Raw genomic sequence first — 6,560 nt, 5'->3', positions numbered from 1 at the left:
TCTACCTCTGGAAGGTTCACCTCTCCCCTTTGATGTATCACCACGACCACGGGACCTAACCATTTTCTGCAACAAATAGCAGCAGGAGTCAGTTCTAATTCAATTGCAGATAAACAAAAAGTCATAGAACAAAACATGTTGTAGGGTGGGGAAGTGCGATCCACACAATTGCAAGTGTGGCTGCAACTCTGGTTGTGCGGGCCGCACAGTTTTGAAGTGCGGCCGCAACAAAGAAACTGGGGTCCGTAAAATTTTGAATGCGATCGTAGAGTTAAAGTGCGGTCCGTACTTTTCTGAGTGCGGCCGCACAATGGATACCTGAAAATGGAAACTCTCTGAAGACAGAGAATGCCCTGATCTGCAGCCGCACACACTTTTCTGTGGCTGCGATTGAATTTCTGCGGACCGCACAATTTCAAGAGCGGTTTGCACAATCTTGCTTCACCAAAGCTCTAATCTATACTTCTTCGGACCGCACAATTCTTTGTGCGGCCGCACATTTCAAAACATAATCAGGCAGAGTTCTTAGGGTTTCAATCTTATGCACAAATTGGACAGTGTAGTCGCACTTAAACATGATAAACCAAATACCCATTCCCCAAATAGCAACTAGGAGTTTACCCAACACAATTCACACCCCACATAGATATAAAATTGACAAATGGTCTCAAATAACTAAAAAAATGTAAACTAAATTAAGAAAATCGAAGAATCCTAGAAATGATTTGAACATACCATTGATGAAGTGGTGTTAAGGAGTGATCATATATGCTCAATTAAGTGGCAGATGATTGAATCAGTTGTGTGCAAGATTTTAGCCTTTGTTTTAATTTCTCAGAGATTGGAAAGTTTCAATAGTAGCATTAGGGCTACTATTTATACTAACCAGTTTTGGCTAAGGGATCAAGAGACGAGTGCGGCTGCATAATTTCTTCTGCGGTCCGCACTCTGTTACATGTTGTTCAAGTTCCCTTCGTTGATCTGCGGTCTATATAATTAGCTGTGCGACCGCAGATGTTGATGCGGTCCGCAGATTTCCTTGTGCGGCCGCACTTTGGCCATTTCTCTGACAAACAAACTTAAGAGAGTTTACATTTTCCCATTTCAAATTGTGCGACCGCAATTGACTTCTACTATAGCATTCAAAATTGTGCGGTCCGCACTTTTTCCATACTTAGCCAATTTTTCTGAGCACAGTTCCTGCAACACACTTCAAAACTAGTTAGCACAAATAAGACCTATCTAAAGAAAAAGAAACATGGGTTGCCTCCCAAGAAGCGCCCGATTTAACGTCGCGACACGATGCAAATTATCATTATTTGAAATGAATTACCGCCACGACGTGACCATCACCAACTTTTCCTAGATAATTCTTCACCCGGTGACCATTGACTCGGAATATATCATCACTTTTGTTCTTCAAGTCCAAAGAACCAAAAGGTGTCATACCCACAATTTCAAAGGGACCACTCCATTTGGATTTCAGCTTTTCGGGAAACATCTTGAATCGTGAGTTGAACAACAAACAAGATCGCCCACCTTGAACTCCCTGTTTTGGATGTATTTGTCATGAAGTTACTTTGTTCTTTCTTTGTACAAGGACGAACTTGCATATGCATGGTACTAGAATTCATCTAATTCATTCAAATGTACAACCCGCAAGTTAGCAGCTGCATCCCAATCAAGATTTACCTTCTTTAAAGCCCACATAGCCTTGTGCTCGAGTTCCACCAGAATATGACAAGCTTTTCCAAACACCAACCGGTATGGAGACATCCCGATAGGAGTTTTGAAAGAAGTTCGATAAGCCCATAGTGTATCATCAAGCTTCTTTGCCCAATCCGTCCGGTTAGCATTCACTATTTTGAACAAAATACTCTTTATCTTCCGGTTAGAAACTTCCACTTGACCGCTAGCTTAAGGGTGATAGGGAGTCGTAAATTTATGAGTGACACCATACTTGCTAAGCAAGGTGTCAAAAGCTTTGTTGAAAAAATACGAACCCCCATTGCTTATGATAGCCCGCGGAGTACCAAATCTTGTGAAGATGTTCTTCTTCAAAAATGCCACCACACTTCTTGCTTCATTATTGGGTAGAGCAACGACCTCAAGCCATTTAGACACATAATCAACCGCTACCAAGATATATGTGTTTCCACAAGAACTCACAAAAGGTCCCATGAAGTCGATACACCACACATCAAAAATATCAATCTCCAAAATGGTGGTAAGGGGCATTTCATTTTTCTTTGAGATTCCACTGGCCCTTTGGCATTCATCACAATGTTTGACTAGATCACTTGCATCCTTGTAAAGAGTGGGCCAATAGAAACCGCAACTTAAAACTTTGGCCATAGTTCTTTCTCCACCATGGTGACCACCATACGACGAAGAATGACAAGCCCCAAGAATTTTAACTTGTTCCTCCTCCGGTACACATCTTCTAATTACCCCATCTATACAAATCCGAAAAAGATACGGTTCATCCCAATAATAGTCTTGACAATACCGTTTGAGTTTCTTCCTTTGGTTTGAAGAGAATTCATCCGGGGTGATACCACGTACAAGAAAATTTGCTAGATCCACAAACCATGACACCTCTTTCCTTGAAATGGCTAAGAGTTTCTCATTGGGAAATGAGTCATTGATTTCAAGGTCATCATGCAGCCTGCCCTCCTCCTCCAAATGAGACAAGTGGTTCGCCACTTGGTTTTTACTTCCTTTTCGGTCTTGGATGTCTATGTCAAACTCTTGCAACAAAAGCACTCATCTCATCAACCGGTCTTTAGAATCTTTCTTGCTCATAAGGTAACGAAGTGCCGCATGATCCGTTTGGACAATCACTTTTGCACCCATCAAGTACGGGCGAAACTTCTCAATAGCAAACACAATGGCAAGGAGCTCTTTTTCACTCACAGTGTAATTGACTTGGACATCATTCATGGTCTTACTAGCATAGTAGACTGGATGAAAGATCTTGTTGATACGTTTTCCCAAAACTGCTCCAACCACCACATCACTAGCATCACACATGAGCTCAAAAGGAATGCTCTAATATAGGGTGGTGATAATGGGAGTAGTTGTCAACTTGAACTTGAGAAATTAAAATGCTCTTATGCAATCATCATTGAAGTAAAATTTAGCATCTTTCTCCAAAAGCTTGCACAAAGGGTTCACCACCTTGGAAAAATCCTTTATGAAATGCCGGTAGAACCCCGTGTGACCCAAGAAACTTCTCACGCCCTTCACGTATGTTGGAGGTGGAAGTTTAGAAATCACCTTTATTTTTGCCTTGTCGACCTATATTCCCTCCTTTGAAATTTTGTGGCCAAGGAAAATACCCTCCTCGACCATGAAATGGCATTTCTCCCAATTCAACACCAAGTTCATTTCTTCACACCTTGCCAATACCTTATCCAAATTTGCCAAGCAATCATCAAAGGAATCCCCGACTACCAAAAAGTCATCCATGAAGACTTCAAAGTAGTCCTCTACCATATCCGTAAAGATCTCTATTATACACCGTTGAAAAGTTGCCGGTGCATTGCATAAGCCAAATGACATCCACTTGAAAGCGAAAGTGCCATAGTAACAAGTGAAGGTTGTTTTCTCTTGATCTTCCGGGGCAATAAGGATTTGATTGTAGCCCGAATATCCATCTATAAAGTAATAGAACACCCGACCGGCCAACCTATCAAGCATTTGGTCAAGAAAGGGTAGTGAGAAATGATCTTTTCTTGTCACTTTGTTTAGCTTACGATAGTCCATACACACTCTCCAACCGGTCACCGTTCTTGTTGGAATTGACTCGTTCTTATCATTGTTGACCACAGTTATGCCCCCTTCTTCGGAACACATTACACCAGAGAAGTCCACAAACTGTCAGAAATGGGGTAGATAACCCCGGCATTTAACCACTTTATGATCACCGTTTTGACCACGTCTTGTATGGCTTCATTGAGTCTCTTTTGATGTTCAATGGAGGGTTTGGCATCCTCCTCCAAGTTTATCTTGTGCATGCACAATGCTGGACTTATTCCCCGAATATCCGCCAAAGTTCACCCAATAGCTTTCTTCCACTTGTGGAGCACCGCCAATGTAGAGTCAACCAGCACGTTAGTCAAACAAGAGGAAAGAATAACCGGTAAAGTAGAGCAAGGGCCAAGGAATTCATACCTGAGATGTGGAGGCAATGGCTTCAACTCCAAGATAGGAGGCTCTTCAATTGAAGGCTCCGTGGGAGGAGTTTTCCTATTTTCGAGATCCAAGGAAAGTTTCCGAGGTGCATAATTGTATGACCCCATCCCTTGCAAAGAATTGACACATTCCATGAAGCCATCCATTTAATCATCATCAAAATTTAGCAAAACGACCTCCAACATGTCACCCACATTAATCGTGGCACTTGTATCATCAATAATCACATCGGTCACCAACTAAGTCCACGAACGAACACACTTCATTGCTATTCGGTTGCCTCATAGATTTGCACAAGTGGAACACCACCTTTTCATCACCCACCCGGAAAGTGAGTTCATCGGCTTCCACATCAACAAGAGCCTTTCTAGTAGAAAGGAAAGGTCTACCAAGAATAATCGGCACCTCATAGTCCACTTCACAATCAAGAATTGCAAAATCCACTGGGAGAATGAACTTGTCAACCCGAACCAATACATCCTCAATCACCCCCAACGATCTCTTCAATGTACGGTCAGCCATTTATAATCTCATAGATGTGGGTCTTGGTTGCCCAAATCCCAATGTTTTGAAAATCGAATAGGGCATCAAGTTGATACTCACCCCAAGGTCATAGAGAGCTTTTGTAAATTCGACACTTCCAATGGTACAAGAAATTATGAATGCATTGGGATCTTCCAACTTTGGAGCCATCGAATGCACAATTTCACTCACTTGGTGAGTGACTTTGATAGTTTCAAAATTCATCGATCTCTTCTTTGTCACCAAGTCTTTCATAAACTTAGCATATCCGGGCATTTGCTCCAAAGCTTCAACTAATGGAACATTTATAGAGAGACTCTTCATCACATCAATGAACTTCTTGAATTGACTCGCCATTTTTCTTGGCAAGCCTTTGAGGATAGGAAGGAGGTGGCTTAGGCAATGGTGCCTTAGCTTTTTGCACTACCATTTCTGGTTTGTCAATCACATGATCCCTAGATGGGTTCACATACTCTTGAGTCTCTTCCACCGTATCATCAATATTAATTCGCACTTCATCATTGCTTGCACCATATTGTTCTAGATCTCCTCTTCTTCTACCATTTTCTCATCATCCACAAGCTACCTTTGGCTTGAGGTAGGTGCATTCCCACCTTTTCCACTCGGCCATGGCATACCCTGTAGTGTTACCACCCTTTGGGTTCACTACTGTATCACTTGGTAGTATCCCTTTAAGACGAGAATTTAAATCTTGAAAGATTTGACCCATTTGCACTTCTAAATTACGGATTGATATGTTGTGTGAAGCAAGTTGGACATCAGAATCGGCATTCTTCTCCATCATTTGCTTGAACACGTTCTCAATATGACCCATTTCATTGTTGGAGGAACTAGTACCATGAGAAGTATAAGGATGTGGGTTGCTCGTTTGTTGGTACATCGGGGGCCTTTGAAAACCCGACCCCCGATTTCCTTGGTTGTTGTTCCACTCGCCTTGATTGTTGCCTCCCTAATTTCCTTGATTATTATTGTTTTGCCAATTCCCTTGGTTATTGCTTCCACTCCAATTGCCTTGATTGATTCCACTATTCCAAGTTCCTTGATTATTCGAAGGTCTCCATTATTGTTGACTAGGGCCTTGGTAGTTGTTTCTTTACCCTTGAAAGTTTTTCACATAGTGGACCTCTTCAGCTTGATCATTGTAAGAATCTCCTTGTTCAAACCCACTATCATCTTGCACAAAACTGTCCACTCTTTGTTGCACTTGTGGACTTCTTGTTCTTCTCTTGTTTACCATCATATTGACTCCCTCCATAGCATTGACTTGCCTCGGATTTTGCACTTGTTGAAGTTGAGCCTTTTCCAATTGGTTCATGGTGGTTGTCAACTCGGCTATTGTTTGCCCATGGTCATGTAACTATTTATGAAGAAGAATCACATTTGGATCACCTTGTGGGACATTGGCTCTAGATTTCCATGCCGATGAAGTATCCATCATTTAATCCAAAATATCACACGCCTTCGCATAAGGCATAGTCATGAAGTTCCCACCATCAAGTTGATTCACTACACATTGGTTGGTGGTATTGATCCCTCGATAGAAAGTTTACTGAATCATGTTCTTTGTCATATCATTGTTGGGGCACTCTTTCACCATTATCTTTTCCATATCTCGTGTAGTAGTTCATTAGGCTCTTGCTTGAATGCTAGAATTTCATCCCGAAGAATGGCCATGTTCCCGGGAGAGAAGTACTTTGAAATAAATTTCTCCGCTAGTTCATCCCATGTATGAATGGAATGATTTGGAAAACGTTCCAACCAATCTAAGGCTTTCCCCCAAAGAGAGAAGGGAAAAATCCTTAACCTCAAAGTGTCCTCAG

The sequence above is a fragment of the Nicotiana tabacum genome, chromosome 21, assembly GCF_000715075.1.
Source record: "Nicotiana tabacum cultivar K326 chromosome 21, ASM71507v2, whole genome shotgun sequence".
In the NCBI taxonomy this organism is placed as follows: Eukaryota; Viridiplantae; Streptophyta; class Magnoliopsida; order Solanales; family Solanaceae; genus Nicotiana; species Nicotiana tabacum.
Note: the sequence above shows the minus strand (reverse complement) of the source record.